Source organism: Syngnathus leptorhynchus, chromosome 16 (assembly GCF_054491065.1).
Source record: "Syngnathus leptorhynchus isolate UIUO chromosome 16, UIUO_Slep, whole genome shotgun sequence".
Classification (NCBI taxonomy): Eukaryota; Metazoa; Chordata; class Actinopteri; order Syngnathiformes; family Syngnathidae; genus Syngnathus; species Syngnathus leptorhynchus.
The window spans coordinates 2,650,485-2,669,660 of NC_141210.1; the positions used below are offsets into that span (position 1 = coordinate 2,650,485).

General features: G+C 49.4%; 1 protein-coding gene across 1 annotated transcript in view; it reads right to left on the reverse strand.

The window, feature by feature from the left end:
- Window positions 1-19,176, reverse strand: part of LOC147044030 (RNA binding protein fox-1 homolog 3-like) — a 154,816-nt gene that overhangs the window by 134,744 nt on the left and 896 nt on the right. The window contains exon 2 of the mRNA XM_085934328.1: window positions 6,230-6,300. The gene's annotated coding sequence lies outside the window, so the exon portion shown is untranslated. The remainder of the gene's footprint in view (window positions 1-6,229; window positions 6,301-19,176) is intronic.

Sequence of the window (19,176 nt, forward strand, 5' to 3'; positions counted from 1 at the left end):
GGTCCAGTTGGCTCGCACTTTTTGTCATGGTGCTTTTTAGTTGGAGGCAAAAAAAATGCATCAACGGAGTAAATAAAATTATGGAGAATAATATTAATAGTGTCACGCTCACATGCAACCAAACAGCATTAATGTCAAGGAAGCAAAAGAAAAGTACAAACACGTTAGCCAACACAAAAATAATGGCCGGGTTGCCATGGTAACAGCGTAACAGGAAGAGGACATGATCAGAAGAATCGGCGACCGCTCCCCGCATCGTGAGGAGTCGGCGATTGATCATCGGCGGCGGCGTCACGCGACCACGGCCGGCGTCTCGCTCGTTTTGGAACCGAACGCGACATTTTGGGGGGAGGGCCTCATCATTCACGCTGTTTACGGCGTAAATATTTTAGCGGGGCGCGGTGACCCAGCCGCGCGCTAAATAGCCATTAATAATCATAAAGAACGGGACGCCGCCCCGGCTAAGATTAATTACGGGTCTTTCGCATGACGTTTTTGCTTTCGGGGCTAAACAGCGGGCAACCGAACATGACGGATTTTTTTTTTTTATATATTTTTTGCAACATGTACATGTGATTTCAGGAGACAAAATGTGAGGAAAGACTTCCAAGAAGCTCTTGGCATGGAAGCGGGGATGTGCATATGCTCGCTGCGACCATCCAAAAATGAAAGAAAACAAACCCAACAACATGTTTGTTGTTGTTGTTGAAAATGGAAACCGTCCCTGCCGTGTTCTTCCTTGTTTGTTTGTTTTCTTTTTTGGGGATGGTGGGATGAATAAATGTTGCTGTTCTGTCTCCCGTAATGGTGAGACAAGCATGGGGATGGAAAAAAAAAAAAAAAGGATGGTCCGTTGCTGCCGCCTGTTTGGCCTCCTTGCCAAGAGCGTCTTGGACACACCATGCAGGCGCCGTGCGGGTGAGCAGACCGGCCGGAAAAGACGGCTTTCTTGGACAAGCCAGGTCCGTCCGGAGCCAAGCAGCGGGTGGTGGACTTTGGGGGCAGCAGGAAAGGGAAGGACCAGCAGCGGCAACTGGTCCTTTCCTGCCCAGCTGGACCACCGTGGCAAGATTCTCATTTCAGTTTTCTCTAGTTCCACTCAGGGATCGACTGTCGGGAAAGCGAGAAGCGGGAGACATCCCGGACTGGTCGTCGGATAGACAACTATTCACATTCGCAGAGTCAAAAAGTCGTCGTGTTTATGGCGCCGTCGAAGGGCCGCGAGTGACTCGGCACGACGCCGGCATCTGTTGATAAAAGCACGGCACGACGCTGCTGTACCGGTGTGGGCGTGCGGCAATTAGTTTAACGGCAGAAAGGAGATGCGCCGGCCAACTGCTGTCTGGACGTTTTAGTGAGCAGGTGCGAGCGGCCCCCTTACACGCACGCACTTTTGTTTGTTTTGTGAAAAGGCGTCGGGAGCAGGTGGGATACGACGCCGGGGCGCTTGCCAAGTCAAACGTCGTTTACGAGCGCATCTGTAGCTGCAATCGCCGTATTTAAATGTCTCGTGACGTCGCGAGATGCTTCGCCCAAGACAGCTGTGCATTTTTATGCCTTGTTTTTGCTTCAGCCACTTTTGTCCAATTATTCAAGAGCTAGAACAAAACTGAAAGGTAGCCAGATAAAACTTGCTGGGTTCTGTGTGAAAGACACATCATACGGAAACTCTGTGTGAAACGCTGTTGAGTCTTTCCAGGAACGAGCTAATGGGCGGCTTTGCTTGAGCGTGAAGAGATAATTAGCCCGGCCAGCCGCACGGAGGGAAGCCTAATGACTTCCGATAAGAGCGCCTCAACGCGGAGGACGACTATCACGTGGACAAACGCCCACATTAGCAAACACCCCCGGGGGGTACACGTCCCGATCGGGACACACCAAAGTGTGCTAGTGACTGAGTCACAACATTTTGCAATTGCTGTTTATCGTAGTGACTGGGAAAAAAAACCCACACCACAGCTTTTGAATAAGTGCCTACTGTTACAATTTTGACTCTCGTGACAGAAGCGTTACGTGAATTTGCTTGACACTGGGTGAGAAACGTGCAAAATGAGTCTTTCCTCCTCCCCAACCAAGATAAATGACCCCCCCCCCCCCCCCAAAGGCAATTGGGTATTAGCATTAGCCCCTCCCTTCGGAGCTGCAAAGCTAATACCGACATTCATTAGCATGCACAGTCAACAACAACAACACGGCGCCGATATTTACAGTCGCACGCCGGGGGAGCGAATAAACGGTGTGATTAACAAGTTTTCCTGACGCCCGGCGCGCGCCGAACACCAGGCGCCACCTCGCCGACTTAATGGCTCTTAATGGCTTCTTAACGACTTCTTAACGACTTCATCAGGAAGATCCTACAACAGCACGTACCGACGTGAGGGGGGCGGACCCCGGCCGGCCGGGTGGGGGAGGGACCATCAAGCTGCAAAATAGACACGGAACCCGACACGGAAAACCACGGGGAAAAAAAGTGGACAGCTGTCGGTTGTGGTGACTGAGGGGTAACTTTTTGAGAGTTTTTGAAAACCTGCCCACTACACTGTGTGCGAAAGGCTGTCATGGCGACGACACATTGTGACATGCGGGGGCCGCCCCACTCGGGGGTCGCCGTCACGCTGCACAAATCAGCTCGTCTGACGCGGAAATCCATGGCGGGGGTACAAAAAAAAAAAAATGTAGAGCGGTGGCGGTCGACGTCGGGCCAACGCGGCGGCGTCACGCTCCGGTGGGAACATCGAAGTGACACGGCGGTGGTGTTGCGTAACCCGAATGAGCAAGCGAGCTGGGAGGAAAACCCACTCGGAGCTGATGCAAGCGGGGAAGTGCGCCGAGTTCAGCAGCTCATTACGGACCTTTCCGCACGACGCAAAGCGAGCAAAACCTTCTGGGTCATCCTCGTGTCACCGACGGTGTCGGCCGGGTTCAGACGATCGCAAACGATCTCCCTGTCCGCGCCGGTCCAAAAGCTCTTTTCATCCCGGCCTCGCTCGGATTACCGCGAGGCGCTTTGAAGACGTTTGGATGGGGCGGGGGGGATGTTGATTAGGCAGACAGACGAGCGGTGCCGTCATTGGACTAAAAATAACAATTCTGGAGAGAAAAGGGAGCAAAGTAGGAAGAGTTTGTTTATCAGCCAAGAGACAACTACGGATCCGAGGCTCGTTCAAGGCCCGTGAAAGCAGCCTCCGAGATTCACTGGAACGGGAAAAGAAAAATCTTGCACACTGAGCCGAAACTCCCAAAGCGAACTAACCCAACCCTAATCCTGACCCTCATCTACTTAAACTGAAGTCTCGCCTTAATCCCATCCGTACATTTGTCTTATTGATATCTGGGTCACAGGAAGAATCAAAATAACAAAACTACTTGGGCAGGAAAAGATATTGGGGGTATGATTGATGGTCCAAAATAACCCCCCCCAAAAAACGATCAAACCACAAATAAATCCAGATTGGGGGACAACAGATTGCGACTGTAGCTGTGCCGCAATTGCCGCAGTCCCGACTTTCCTTGAAGTGCAAATGAAATCTCCCCAAGCGGGACAATTATGGGATTTGTGACCCAAACACTTGTGCTAAATTTAGCTCCCCCGGGCGGCCGTGTTTGACTTGCTATGTTGCGGCCGGCTTTGCTTGGCTTGCCTTTGTGAGTGTCGCTAGTGTGTGCTTACATAACGGCGAGGCTTCCAGGCTTCCGCTGCGAGCGTGGGCTTGCGGGGAAAAGTGCCGGTGGGAGAGAACGGAAGAACTACAGAGGAAGACAAAGCCACCACCACCCCCTCCCCCGACCTCCCCACAACTCCCGCTCATTAGCTTAAGCGTGGTGTGCATGCTGCATGATAACATTTGAAGTTTAAAAAAAAAAAAAAAAAAGCAAAGCTCCACTCTTACTTTCCTGCCATCTGTTCCACTTGGAGAAGAGCTCGCCATTTCAACAACCCCCCCCCCCCCCCATTCCACCCCCCCTCCTGAAGCGGCACATTTCCCGCCTCCTCGTTCCGGAGTGCACCTTCTCCGTGATGCGGGCGCTTAGCATATCTAAATCCGGCGTGCCAAACACAATGTGACACGCTACAATTTGAGGTCGGCGTGCATAGAGAAAAAAAAAAAAAAAAAAAAAAGCGGGATTACGGCGGCGATGATTGTCGGGGCGGCGTGGCGGTAATCACTTCCCCGCAGGAACGGCGACAGGACGCACTCTCGCGACTTGACCGCCGTCATTATCTCGTCTCTGGCTAAACAATGCCAAGTAGGAACCAAATAACAGCCTGAAGATGATTGCAACAAGTTAATCTGAGCTTGACAAAACCGTATTTATTGACGCCAACAAAAGGTGCAGCAGGTGGAAAACTGACTCGGCTTCACTGCCTGACTGCTAGCTTGTATGATATAATGACAATCTTCAAATGTAGCATAACGCCGCTAATCGTACGTAACCTGACAACTAACGGCTTGAACCTAAAACGATGACTACCTCCAATTTCTACTGCCCTAAAAACCCAAAACATATCCTAAACCCTAGCCTTGGACTTTGGTCCCAAAGCCCGAACCCTCTTGCACTGGCTCATTCATACAACTGTACTATGTCGATTCACTAAGGCATACGTCCTTCCAAAGCTGATGTCCTTACAAAGCGAGCTCTTAACTCTCCGCGTTGTTTACTGCCGACCCTCGAGCGCGGCCCAGCTGACCCACGTGTGCGCGACCAGCGAGCGTCACAAATGGAAGTGTCTCCCGGAGTCATTATTTATGCGGGAACGCCCTTGGGGAGTCTTTGCACTTGTTTGGCGAGTCTGCGAGTAAATGAGCCGCTTGCTTCCAATTTGTCCTGGACCGGCAAGCCACGCCGCCACCTTGGACGTGCACGCGTGCTCGTGTTTGTGTGTCTGTGCAGGCGTACGCATTTGTTTAGAGAAGTGCCGGGAACCGACCTGGAACCGAAGACGCCGAGGGTCTTCGGAGGTTGAGACACAACATCGAGGACGAGGACAAAGTTACTGAGCGGCAGCGATATGACAGATGAAGAATAATAGCAATGGCTGCAGGTAAATATTCAGAAATTACGTTTACAGAACAAAATGTTACTGCCCCTTGCAGACATAGTGTATCTTAAAGATTGTAACAGGCTCTCTGCTGGACCTCACCCGGGGGCTCCAGAAACTACGAGTAGCGAGAATCAAACATTCTGTCAGCTTTATATAGGTTTAGATCATCTTCAACACAAAACAAAATATGACTTTATTGGATCATGATTGGAGTTCTATGGGCAAAGACAAAGATGGTTTTCTAGTAGCAACATGCTAACAGGTGCCTGCAGCCATGCAATGAACCACAATGCATTGTGGGAGAATCCAAACCAAAACATGCCAGCTGAGTGTGACATGGATTAGCACTAGCATCCGCATTAGCATTGTGTTCCTACTGAATTTAGATGGAAGACTTTTGTAGGGCAAGCAAGTGATGAGATGGCGGGGGGGAAAAACTTAGCCATGTGATTAGGACGGAAACAAGTGCCGGAATCCTCTAACGAGCTCTCCCGCTAAAGCACTCCAACACCTCCTGGGCTTAATTGCCGGGAGGGAACATTATCCCGTCTGGCTCTGTGCCGGGATTGGCCGAACACACCTGCCGGATGCGCTCCCTCGCTCTCCCTCCACATTGATCCGTGTAATCCCCTCAGGCCCGCCTCCTGCCGAGAACCCGGTCCTTCATCTTCTCTGGGAACATCTCCCGCTCTTCAGGGGTGCGCCCCGCAAATCCAGCAACCGGAGACTCGGGTCCAATCAGAACGCGGCAGTGCCGGGGAGGGTTGAGTGAAAAGATTTGATGGCCTACTTTCGGAATGGGCTACCCCAGAGAAAAGCTTTTGTTTCTCAAGCGCTGAGTCATCACAACACAAGTTTCCTACTTGAGATGTACTCAAGAGCCAAATTACATCCTTGTTATCGTCACAGTTGCCGCCGTCATAATCAGCAACGTCACAATCGGCATCGTGATGATTGATATGGTCACGATCGGAATCATCACGATCAGCAATCACAATCGCGATCATTCTCGTTCTCATCAGTCTGCTCATTATCGGCTTCACACTTATCGGGGTTCTAACCGTCAAGGCCATCGCCATTGTTATCATCACTGGCATGGTCGCACCATCCCGAACATCATTTCTATCATTATCGTCCCCACCATCATCATTATCGCATCTTTGACCACATGATTTAACGTCCTACCTCTCTGAAGGTCTTCCAATTAACGGTGTAGGTCAGCAGACAGGTGGTGGGGAAGTCCAGCGGCGATCCGTCTGTAAAGCACAAGAAGAGATAAGATGGCGGCATCCAATATGGGGGAAATCGGGATTCGGGTTCAGAACCGCAACAGTTCCTCAAAGTACGTAATCTCAAGCATCTCAAAGAATGATCAAAATCAATCGACGATAACAACAACGTGACAGTTGATCGAGCACATGCCAGTGACACCGAGGTTTGACTCTACAGTTGATCGCATTTCATGTGCAACATTTCAAAATCCTTATTTTCATTCATTATCCTAGCCCGGAGGTTTTCTCAAGGTCACGTCCGAGCATTGCGACCGCCCCCTTTGCGCTAGACGACAACACGCGCTCCACTTGAGCTTCCGAAGATTGTCAATAACGCGTGCGTGAGACACAAAGGTTGAGTGCAAACATGGCACGCAGACGCCTCGTAAAACTCATTCCGAGTGCGACTTAACGACCTCAACGTGAGCAGGGACACGGCGAGAGGGCGGTGAGGTTACTCGGACAAACACACACGCAGCAACATACAAATTGTGCAAGCAAGAGGATAAACAAGAAATGGATGTAAACACTCATTGTTCCTGCTGGAGGACTGGAAACATGCTCATGTACAAATCAACAAATCCACTATTGTACAAATCACAGACTCCTTGTGAAGAACACATCCAGGAGAGACTCTCTGTCCTTCATTTTTGGTTGGCGTCTTGCACATGACGTGTTTTTGACAGCGTCCTCCCTCTGCCTACTTTGTCACCTGCTCAGGTGAGGAGTTTAAAAAAAACACTTTAATCGCTTCCATGGCGACTGGGCCGCTAATGTAGCACGACGTGATTAGCATATCATTTGCGACTCATCTTGGAGGTGGTCCTTTTATGCAAATGACCACGTTGAACACGCTAAGATATGTGCAGGCGTGTTACGTTTGCATGGAGGCGACGCAAATGCTGGATGAAGGTTGTGGATGGAAAAATGTCAACACAAGTCGGGCTTACCAATTCTATCAGCTTCATTAGCATATTGAATGGCGCCAGTAATTAGCAAGCGACGCCTTGGTGTCATGTGATTGTCACTAAGTGATTCCCTGTCTAATGATGAGCGGTCGTCACCTCAAATGTTCCGACAACCGCCGTGGATGTGCGTCGACAGCACGTAGCAGCGCAAACGCCAATAAAATTACATGCTAAGCTAACTAGCATAATCATAAAGTATGTCTCTGGTCTCTGCATAGGCAGTCTTTATGCGTCCTGACATTGACCGGCGACCAGTCCTTTGTTGGTCTATACATGCTCTATAATTGATTGGCGACCAGTCGGTGCCTGGCGACCAGTCATTTGTCTACGCGCACCCAACGTGGATGGATATGGTGGGCATCGACAACTGCTAGTTAGCAAGCGTTAGCAGTAGCATTTGATGAGTGGCGCTCAGCCGGCTTCCGTCTGTCAGCTGTCAATCTGCATGACGCATCGCCGAAAGCAACGTACGCTTGATTGACACCCGTCTCGACAGGTATCAACGGAATCTGCGACCAAGATTATACCGCCTGGGCTTGCCACACTCCACACCGTCTCCTTTTCGCTCCGCTCTCCCATTTTCTCATTGCCTTGTCTCATATTAGCTCATTAGCTATGAGCTTGTTTGAAATGTTTTCTCTTAACGTGCGTAAATATGATCAATGTTCTTGGACACTTTTGTAAATATGATTAGTGAACATATTGGACATGAGCGTATCAGGGACATGGCAGGCAAAAGACGCTTGTCCACGAATGCCCAACGGTGTCCCCTCCTTTGGGATTGACGCCACGAACAGCGCGGGGGAGTTCCTTTCTGATCCGGGCAGGGGAAATCTCGGCGAGGCACCGGCAGACGGGAAGCCGAGCGCTCGGCGAGGACCCGCAGGGCGCTCTCTCTGTGCGGTTACCATGGAAACAGATGCGTGAGCCACAGTATGGGTAACTTTAATTCCTTAACTGCCCTGATGCGCAAGGTGGATCGCATCAAATATGAACTCCACTAGAGCCCTTTTCACGCTCCGGGCATGACACTATTCTTCGCCAGCAGATTTCAATTACACACAAAAGAGTCGCCGGAGCGAGTCAATGTCGCGTCTGTACCGTGATAGGACTTTGTGATTTTATGTTATATTAGATACAAATGGTGACAAAAACAGTCCGATGGTCTCGATGTGGCCTTATACTCTGTAAAAGTTGCCAGCGTCTGCCATATGCACGTTTGCCGGTTCTGGATAGGATGAAGATATCTGCACGAGTCCCTCAGAAAGGCTCGACAGATCCGTAGCGTACGAGCGTTCTTGCTTACCATGATGCAAAACTTACTGGCGTGTGAGGAGCGTGTCATCAGTGACAGCGGATCACAAGACCGGCGGTGCCTCAGGTACCTGTCGGAATTTCGACACCCCCTCGCCGCAGCCTGCTCGCCCGCCTCCTTCCGTCGACGGCTTGGCTCTTTCCCAAACAGCAGATTGGCGGCGGCGCCGGAGTAACGGCTCACAGATGGAGCGGCGCAGCTCGCCGAGGACGCCTGACAGGATCAATCCCGGGGCTCGTTCGCTCGCAGTCAATTAAGCCGTGTTAGTTTTGACAGGAGCCACGGGCCGAATAACAGCCGTCAGCCTCGACGAGTGAAAATATTGGGACCAAACACGGCGAAGAGACGGAGGGAAAAAATAGAAACAGATGCTCCACTGTAGCATTTGTTAGGAGGAGGAGGCTGAGGAGGGAGCTCGATGCCGACTGACGGGCCGAACCGAGCGAGGCTTTCATTAGTTAAACTCGATGTGCCCTCGGGCGGTTTGCTGCGAGAACATATCGGCTCCAATCACCGCGTCCGTCGACTGCCAAAGTCAAATTTAGTACATCTGCAACGAGATCGAGGTGGTGCAAACTTTCGGGGTCAAGGATCATGTATGCTCATTTTCTCTGCACTTTGGTCAGAAAGTGGAGTTTTTGGTGAAATGTTCCACTGTTGATTTCTGGAATGGAAAGAAAAGAAACTTTCTGGTCTGAACCAATATTTTGTAGATATTGAAAAAACCAGATCAAAACACAAAAGTATATTGACAGTCTTCTTTGCATCTCGTCTTACTTGACGATCTCCAACTTCTCCCCGCTCGCTGACTCTTGTGAAGGTAAAGCGGCTGTATGAAGACGTTCACAGCAATAAATGCTAACTTTTTTTCCGAACAAAAGCATCAAAACCAGTCTGGGTAGTAAGCAACAGAAACAAGGTTAACGCTCTGTAAGCAGGTCATGCGTGTTTCTCCTAATAAGACAAATGACTGTGAAGTGAAGACAATAGAAGCACGGCGCCACCTACTGAGAGACGAGGTGGAAACGAGCGCTTTTGAAGCCTTCGGAAAAGACAGCGCAACTCTTTGATTAGGACGCGGAGGTAGGATGCCGTGGGCGATGGGCTGAAAACGCTTGGCATCTGCTCGCAACACACACACACACACACACACACACACGTTTAAGTGTGTTCTCCACACTACACAACCTGCTTTGAAGGGTTATCAAGGCCGCTGGTTAATGATGTCCCTGGCTTTCTTAGCGACGAGCGCCTCCACGGGGCGGAATGGAGCCCTTTAATTAGTTTGCAAACAGGCCAATTAAATGTTCTTCCTTCCCAGTTGTTCGCAGTGGGACAAAAGTGGCCCAGAGGCCAGTCCAGAGATGGCGAGAACCTTCGCAAAAAAAAAAAAAAAATAATTACTATCAACATTTGCGGCTGTACTTCATTTGAGCTGCGTCCGCAAAAGATGATGTCATCGCTGTTTGGCAGGTTTGCCAGATGAACAAAGGCAATCCACAAAATTGGGTCAGGAGCACCGCTGCTTTTTTGGGGGGCACAGCAAAGTCTGAAGAAAGCCATTTGATGGCCTCATAAATTATCATGACAATACCTCATGAATTATCAAAACAAATACAGCCTTTGAAGTCTTAAATCGAATCCTAAAGTCTTAACAACATGAAATTTGGTAGACTGGTCTAAACGTGTAGACGCCAAAAAAAAAAGTCTCAAGAAGCCATGCCTGAAAAGACACCAAAAGTTGGCTAAGCTTGTTTGAAGCCGCCATGTTGCAATCACGGCACTCCCAGATGAATCAGAAAATTCAGCCCCCGACATGTTTCACTTAGCAACATGAAATTTGGTGGGCACATCCACAATGAGTACACCTCCCAAAAAGCCTCAAGAAGCCATTCACTACAGACAGAGGAAGGCTACCATTAAGCTTTGTATCTTCAGGTGTTTTTAATTCTTGTGTGTGCTTTTAAAGTACATTATCATTCTCATCATGATTGGAGCATTATTTGTATTCTTTTCAATCCATTCCAGCGTTTAGCTCCAGGCTAGCCGCCTGTTAGCGAGGCGCCGGCAGGACTTTGCGCGTTGCGGTACTTTCCCCGAGCACAAAGAAGTCAATTTGTCATCCAGTGAAGAGGTTGAACCTTTAATTAAAGTGGAGAGCCGCCACCCGCGTCGCCGCCCTCGCTCCCCCAACCGCCGTCATCGGGGCCCCGGCTAAATGTCAGCTGATAAATAACGGCAGCGGATGTGAAGAGGAGCTCCCTCCACTCGGGGTATAAAGGTCACACACATTAGCGGCGTAAGTGCATATCAATATGTTAAATAGGTTCAATTGTGTACATTGATGAAATGAGCTGATTGCGCGCTGGACCGTTGACTCTAGCAAGAATGTGACATCATTAAGGTGCCGCGCGATCGGCCCGATCGATGCAAGTGACACTTGGCGAGGGATGCCACGGTAGCGGCTATTAGCAGCCGTTGGCTAATGAGCTGGCCCGCGCGCCGCGCGTTCCAGTAGTTTCCCAGTGAGCCGACCTGCCACTTTCAAGACCCGCCTCGACTCAACACAAACAAAAGCGAGAACACTGGTTTTTCTGCTGAGTAGGAAAAGCAGTTTTGTACTTTCAAGAGCTAGGTTGCCAAATAAGAGGTTGTGTTTCGAGTCAGAGGGTTTCAAAACTGGGTTTCCAAAGTTGACTTGATACCCTAATTTGAAAGAATATCTGGGATAGGTACAACAGAAAAAATAATTTTGTATTTGGATGCAGAATCTATGCACATTTAATTTTGAATGTGTTTTTGTTTTGGATAAAAGGTTCATTGAATTCTTGTAAGGTTTCCAGTTTTCCTGCTGTTTTGGCATGCACCTTTTCTCATTCCATCCGTGCCTTCATGCTAATGTGGCTCGTAGGCATCGGCGCTACATCAAAGCCACCTGTGTAGCATGCACACATTAGCAGCTTGCTGTCAGCCTTAATGAGGCTGCATCCCCTTGACCCTCCCCCTCCCCCCTACAATTAATTGACTCTGGGCGTGGGGGTCAACGATGCCATTCATCTTCAGTAGATTCAATTTGGTCCTCATTGATTGGCTGCTCGTGTTTTCTCTGGTCAAGCATGGCATGTATGCTAGTAGCGTTTCATTGAAAGCCTAATTCTGATTTTACACACAACTTCCAAACATTAACCCTCGTTTGAAACGCCAATGGCGTCTCACAAGTTTGACTCGTGTTGTCGGACGCCTTTGCTTGATAGTTTGGAGACATTTTTAATTGAATGACGCACATTTGATTCAAGTCGACCTCCTCCTCGTTGTCTTTGCCCGAGGCGCGCGGCTGAACTCGCCAGCGGCGTCGCATCGGCTCCATGTGAATCTTCGATGTAGTCAAGACGAGCAAAATCTTGGATTGGCAGCCGTTCGCGTGCGACTCACGCAACGTCAAGTCTTCGGTTTATGTTTTTCTTCAAGTCATGTTTGTTCAGTTCTGCACATTTTATTTGATATATTTTCTCTTGTACATTTTTGTATTTATTTGACAGGCGTGCATTTTAATCCTGTTTGTTGTGGGATGCCGTCACCGTATTCGGCACATATGCCGGCGGAGTTTCCCGGAGATGAAGCCAGCGGGGCGTCACTTTGTCAGCCGAGCGTTTAATCAGTGAGAGCAAACACACAAAGTGGCAAAAAGGATCGTGTTGCCATGGAGACTAATATGCTCACAACTAAAGACGTGGCGAGTGGCATTTAGAAACAAGGCGGGCCCATTGTGGCGGCGCCAGACATAGCGAGCCGGCGCGGGAACGGATTACCGTGTCAACGACAAACATTTGACGACTGGTGGGGATTCCGCCGCCATCAGAGGCAGAAACTTTCTAGAAGCAGCAAAAACATCAATTAAAAAATCTTTTGTGGTTCGACTCACAAAAACGAATTGGCTTCAAGGTCTGAAAGTTTCTCGTTTAGGTAGGAAGAGCGAGGCGCTTTTAATGAACTTTTTATGTTGTCGTCAAAGACGAGCGTTGACCGCACTTGAACGGCCTTCCTTTGGTGGCGCCGGTTGAAGGTGCTGAACTTTATGTGACGAGGTTGTTCCGCCATCTGATAACGTGTGGCACTCAATCTGCAGCGTAGGCCGTAAAAGCGAAATAAAGCCGCCAAGCGCCGCTCAGAGGTGACCTTTTATTTTTGCGACGCCGCAAATTAACCAACATCAACACTCGGCTGCCGACGTCGGCACCGCGTTCTACGATCGGAGGTCAAACGGTTGCCCAATGGATTCAATGCGTATCGGGGAGCTCGGCCGCCGCCGTCATCGAACGGCGGGCGGGTGACGCCCCCGTCGCGCACGCGAGGAGGCGTCGATGGGATCGAGTGAGTGTCCGTGCTTATCGCCGCAACATCGAGTCACCTTGTTCTTCTACTTTAGTTCTCAGCTAAAGAGCTCTCAGCCTGATGCACAGCCAATGAAAGCGTCCATGTGCAGCGGCGTGGCCAGCGTGCTAATTAGCGCCTCAACATGTTTGACCGCGGTGACCAAATTTTGTGAAATCAGATTGCATTGGAATTTACCATTGAGTGAATTGAAAGGAATCATCTTGAGTCTGAGGAGAGAGCTGCAACTCATAGCAGCATACAGTTTCCTGATTCAATTTAATCTTATATCAGGATTGGAATCAGATTGAAGTGAATCATATCACGAGTTAGTATTAACACATCATTGAAGTGCATCGTATTGAGTTGTCATTCGATTGACTCAAATAAATTGTATTGTTTTGAATCATAACCAGACTGAATGATTCCAACTGGGTCATGATGTCATGGGAGTCAATTATAGATGAGTCATATTACATCCCGAGTGGAAATCGGAGTGTGTATCCTTTTCCTTGCACCGCATCTCTGCTTGCTGTTTGGTGAGAGAGGACCAATGACGGATGTGGACGGAAGGTAAGAACACAAGCCGCTGTGTGTGCGTGTTTATGCGTGTTATCAGTTTGGAGTGAAAAGGTGACGCTATTGACACCGGACTAAGCCACTTGACGCCGCGATCGATGGGAGCTGCGCTCGGGCTGAGAGCGCCGTGGTCCCGCCTGTGCTTCCGCTTGTGCTTACTTTCAGCTTCCAGACGCCCGAATGGACTTTACTGCTTCACTCCAAACGGCTCAATAATACAATAAAAAGACACCAATGCTAACTCAGCAAACAGCAGGGGGAAAATATCACAAGCACAACTCACTGACCTTTGAGATCCGCCATAGCCAAACGCAGTTTCAGTTTCACTGTTTGAAGTTGAAGCCGGCCAGGCAAGCTGAGAGGAGCACTTTTGTTTGGCTTTGGATTTAAATTACAGACAAGCGTCAAGCGCATCACAAATGAGACGTTATTAGTTAACTGACAATATTGGCAGTAAATCCACGATTGAAGTTCCATGTGGCTTGACAACTCCGCATTGAGAATTCCCCCAGCGCCAGATTGCAGAGTCACCGGGAATGATGCCACGGCAACGTCCCCGTGTGAGCAATGGCGGCCTTTTACACGCCATTGCTCCCCCTAAAAGCCTTTAGCATCCATCTCGGGATCCATCTCGAAGGCAACCGCGGAAGCTGTCATCAACGCGGGTTCAAGGGCGAAATCAATCAGGGCGAGATCCCGGAGACATCCCCGTTGGGGGTGATCACACCAACAGCCTGACTCATTACATTAACAGCTGCCTGACAACATGAATCATCACCTGGTCACATATCAATTCCTTAACAGGACCTAGCGTTAGCATTCCAAGGTAGTATTAGCTAATTCCGCCAGTCAGGGTTTGCTAGATGAATGAAAAGGCGAGAAAGTGATGGCGGCAAGACGGGAGGAAATAACCCTATACAAAACAGAGTGTCCGACGTTTGGGATCATTTCACACTTGCGAAATGTCAAGAGAAGCTAACCCATATAGCAGATGTTAGCTAAGTTAATATAGCCAGCCATCACTGATTAGTAAATTCTGCAAACCCCCGGCAAGTGATTAAAAATAGGCTCAGGTAGAGGTCGACCATTCGAGTGAACAATGGCTAAGAAAAGAAACGAGTAATGAGCTCATTCATTTCAGACCCGAAGACGTCATACCAATCAACTCAACGTGAAGACAAAGCAAGCCGACTCGACACTCAATGTACACGTCATGCATACTACACAGCTGGACATTGTTTGCGTTTGAGATTAATATATTAAAATATATGTTAGGCTACAAGGGTAATGGCGGCTAATATTGATGAAAATTCTAGGAAATATTAGCGCACAGAGCTAGCGGCTGCTAATGTTTGAAGTTGGAGTAGGACTTGTTCCGAATGTTCCATCCGGGGAGTTTTTTTTTTGAGGGATTGCCACACACCCAAACGATGTTCTGAATCTCAATCTGTCCGCTGACCCTGTGACTCGTCTTCTCTTGTCAAATAAAGCAAAAATATAACCGTCCCCCCCCTCCTCAGCCACTCTCACCGGCTCCCCAAAAAGCGTCGAAGCTGCAAATGCGTCATGGCTGCGTGTCCTCCATTCTTATGAGTCGCTGTGGCAGCTGCCACTGGATCAGCACAATTTGGAGAGTTCAACAAAAGCTGAATATTCTCCAAGCTTGGGTCCCAAGACCCGTCGGGGATAACCCCCCCTCCAACCAATCAAGTGAACAAAAGTTCCTTCGTGTACCGACGGACTATTTGTGTAGATCCGCTCAGACCTCAGAAGCACTGATTTTCCATCCGGTAGACTCGTTGCGGTGTGTCTCACCGGTATGTGGAGACTTTAATCTTCATTGTGCGACCTTCACCTTCCTCCAACTAAACTCCCGTGCCCCACCCCTCGGGCACCTTCCCTCTAACAGCCCCCTCCACGCTGGCGCCCAGGGACTCTCTGCCAATCAAGCACGGGAAGGTCAATCAAAGCAAAGCAGGCTTCATTCTCTGACTGATACGTCCAACGTTCCCTTGGCGGCCATTTTAGCAATTTAGACAAGTCTGAGGGGAGCGAGCTCCGGCGCTCCCTAATCCTGACACCAGAGAGCGCTTGATGAAGCTCTGATTAGCAGGGATGGAGTGCGGCCTCGTCTCCAATCACCGCATTTGATGTCCCACCTGAAACATTGGTTCCTGGCGACTTGTTTCTTCTTTTCCTGCCTTTGTCTTTGTGAGGCTTTTGTTTTTGAGAGCACGGTCCTGTGGGTGCCCCGGAATGAATTAAACATTATGAACTCGCAGGGAAGGAAGGAAGGAAGGAAGGAAGGAAGGAAGGAAGGAAGGAAGGAAGGAAGGAAGGAAGGAAGGAAGGAAGGAAGGGCACAGTAAGCTGTAAGCTTTGAATGCTCCAAAGGAGACTCTGGGAAGGCGGGGGGGCTCTTTTGGAGGAAGATCAGATCCATACAGACTTGTTTCTACGCAATTTACTTTTGAACCGACCAATCAAAGACCAAAATAGGTGACGTGCGAAAAGGAAACCAAACGTGAGAACCAAAGTGAACCTTGGTCAGGATGGCAAATGCAGCGTATGGAAAACAATCTGGCGGGTCTCGGTCAGGAGACAATTTATTAGGGACCCTGACGAAGCGCCTCATCTCCGAATGCCCTTTGGCTCAGCCAATCAGGATGAAGGTTACGACCGGGCTTACTTTGTCAAAAGTAGACGAGCCGTTACAAACGGACTCCATCCATCCTGGGGCCACCGCGTGGCGCACGGGGAGGGGGGCTTGTTATCCTGCTTTGTTATCCCAGCTTCGCTCCATCACGGCTGCCGTTATTTGCCACTTTGATCCATGGAGGAAAAAGCTGCAAAGGCGGCCCAGAAGGAAGCAAAGCGCGTTCTCCGTCACGCCGGCGTCAAGGCTGCTATCGACTGCAGATCACTCTCATTCCGCCTCGGTGGACCACCGCAAATCACTGCTCCCCAACTCAATGAACTCCCAGCAATCTCCATGGCCGTGGTTCTCAAACTGGGCCCCTAGCCACACGTGGTCACGTGGACCAGATCCAGAAAAAAAGAGAAAAGAAACCCGATTGTGAATTTTCATTTCGATCATGCGTAGCCAAACATGACTTTGCCCCTTCTCGGAATGCACGAACAGTAAATTACACACAAGGCAAATCAATAAAAATAAACCCTTTCTCAGTGGAGAGAAGAATAATGATCTCCCAAGTTATTAGCACGCTTGCAATTGCGGGTTGACTGACTCAACAAGGTCATGTCATTTCAATGATTTTTGATTTGTTTTTTTGGCTGTCAAATTTCAAAACTAGCCAAATATCATGGAAAGAGTTCAATTGTGCAAATGTCTCCTTAAAGAAATGATAATAAATTCGCCCAGCAACGCAAGAGCAGATAAGGGCGGATATCAGCGGGGCAAGCCGTTCCCCAGAGATGAAAGTCGGCAGCCGGGGGGAGCGTCCAAACGTCTGGCTGTTTCTTGGGGATGACGGCGGTGGGATTTGGAAGGCTTGCCTTGGCAATTCCATTCTTTTATGCCGCGTCCTTTATCCGCCGTGATTTAGCACGGCTTGTGCGGCGCGCGTGTGATGAATGAGCGCTCCTGGTGAGGTGTCAGGGCCAGGGCGGTGACGGAAGAAGGGGGGGAGGGGGCGACCATACCTCCGCTAGCATAATCACCCCCCCCCCCCAAGCATTCTGTAGCTTCCTGTCCCTGCATCATTCGCGCTACCTCTACAAAGGAAAATGACTTCTCGCACTTAACAGAGATTCCTCTCATTTGGCATCTTTCTAATTCCTCGCTACCAATGTTTCCAACTTGATTTTCTGAAATTGCCGACAACAGCAGAAACGGGCTGCAAATTTTAACATCAGTCTAACTTTACTTTTTTTCCTCAAGTTGATAAAGTATCATTAAATATAAAGCAAAAACAATCTGCAGGAAACTTAGTTATGTAGTGTTTTTTTTTTCTATCCTAAACTCTTCCGATCAGACATTTGAAATATGAATATTTGATCAGAATTGTGCCTGTGGGGCTGCCAACAGAACGTCGCACTGTTCATCAGCACCAAACTTTATTTGGGTTATGAAAAACAGAATTAGCATTTTGTCTGACGCCAGCGAGCGCGACTGAGGGCAGCTGTCAAGCAGACTGAAAATCGTGTCGCGCTCTTGCGGCAACGCCGCCATGAGGCCACGAGGGGGGGGCACAAAAATCCCGCTCCGACTTTTTTTTTTTGGCAAAGTCAAATGCTCGAATGGCTTGCCGTTCGTTTGCCAGTCGAAACCAGAGGTTGATTTCCATAGACGGGCCTTGGGTTGGATATGAAGGATGCAGACTAAACGCTAGAAGCGTTTTCCATCCAAACACGAAGGACGCTTGAGAAGCGCGCCGCCGCTCCAAGTTTGTCCATTAAGACCAGATCAGTCGTGCGCCAAGGACAAGCGCGGCAAGGTCGCCTCGACTTCACGTTTGCTCGTTTTCAATTAGGTTTTTCTTTTTTTTTCTTGGCACTGACAAGCCATCCATTTCAAGTTTGGGCGCCAAAATCGGCACGCGTCAACATCACAGCGAATCACACGCTCGGCATACAATCAATCGGGTACAACCGCAAGCGTCTGCGCAAAGAGCGGAAATTTTCGTTCGTCATGTGAGTGTGAACAGACAAGTGTATGAACGAATCGGATCGACGGTGTTTCAATGTTGACCGGACAGACCTGTCGTCATGTCTGTGAAATGCCGGACACATTATTTGCTTCACGAGATGACGTCAACGGGAAGACGCACCAGCGGCCAGGAGCAGCACATCCATGAATCCAATTTCTCATTCCAAAATGGATTCAAAATTGGATCCAAACTTGATTCACTGTTGGAAAGGTGGAGAGAGTACATGCTGATTGCTTTCTAACTGACACGTCAGCCACAGTGTGATGCGTCTGCTAACTAAAGACGGCCGTCAAGTGTCCAAACCAGGAGATGCTATTTTCCCTCCCTCACACGAACGGCTCGCGTCTGATTAGAGAAGCAGACACGCGGCGAGCGATTCGGATTGCTTCATAACCACAAAGCGGCGGCCGGCGCTGACGTCCGCGCCGGGTCTTGCCGGGATTGACGGTAATGTGCAAGTAATCAGCCTGTTCTGACCCACCTTGTCCTCTGCCGGGATTTATAGCAGCCAATTACTGATCTCTATTACCCGCCGCGCCCCGGGGGATGGTAATCAGACACGCGCGCTGTCTGTCCGCCTGTCTGTCTGTCTCGCAGTTTGTCTTTCTGCCCCCCCTGCAACCCGACGGACGACCCGTAAGAACCTGTGGTCGGGAAGTCAGTCTGTCAAAACATTGCCGATAGCGACTTAAGCTTGACAACATACCAAACATAGAAAAATAATGTGTTAAGAACATACATTATTTATTTTATGTTAAATGTCACGTACGCTGACAAATGCTCCTCGATCTTTTATGCTGGAAAACTCAGCATTCCCTAACAGCAAGCTTTTTTTTTTTTTTTCTACGTCGCTACCAATTTGCCTCCATCTTGAAAGGAAGCGACGAGAGGGAGTAAACAAGCGGGCCGCTGCGCGGCCTCACTCAGGTTGCGGGCGGCCGGGTCGCACGGGTTCAAC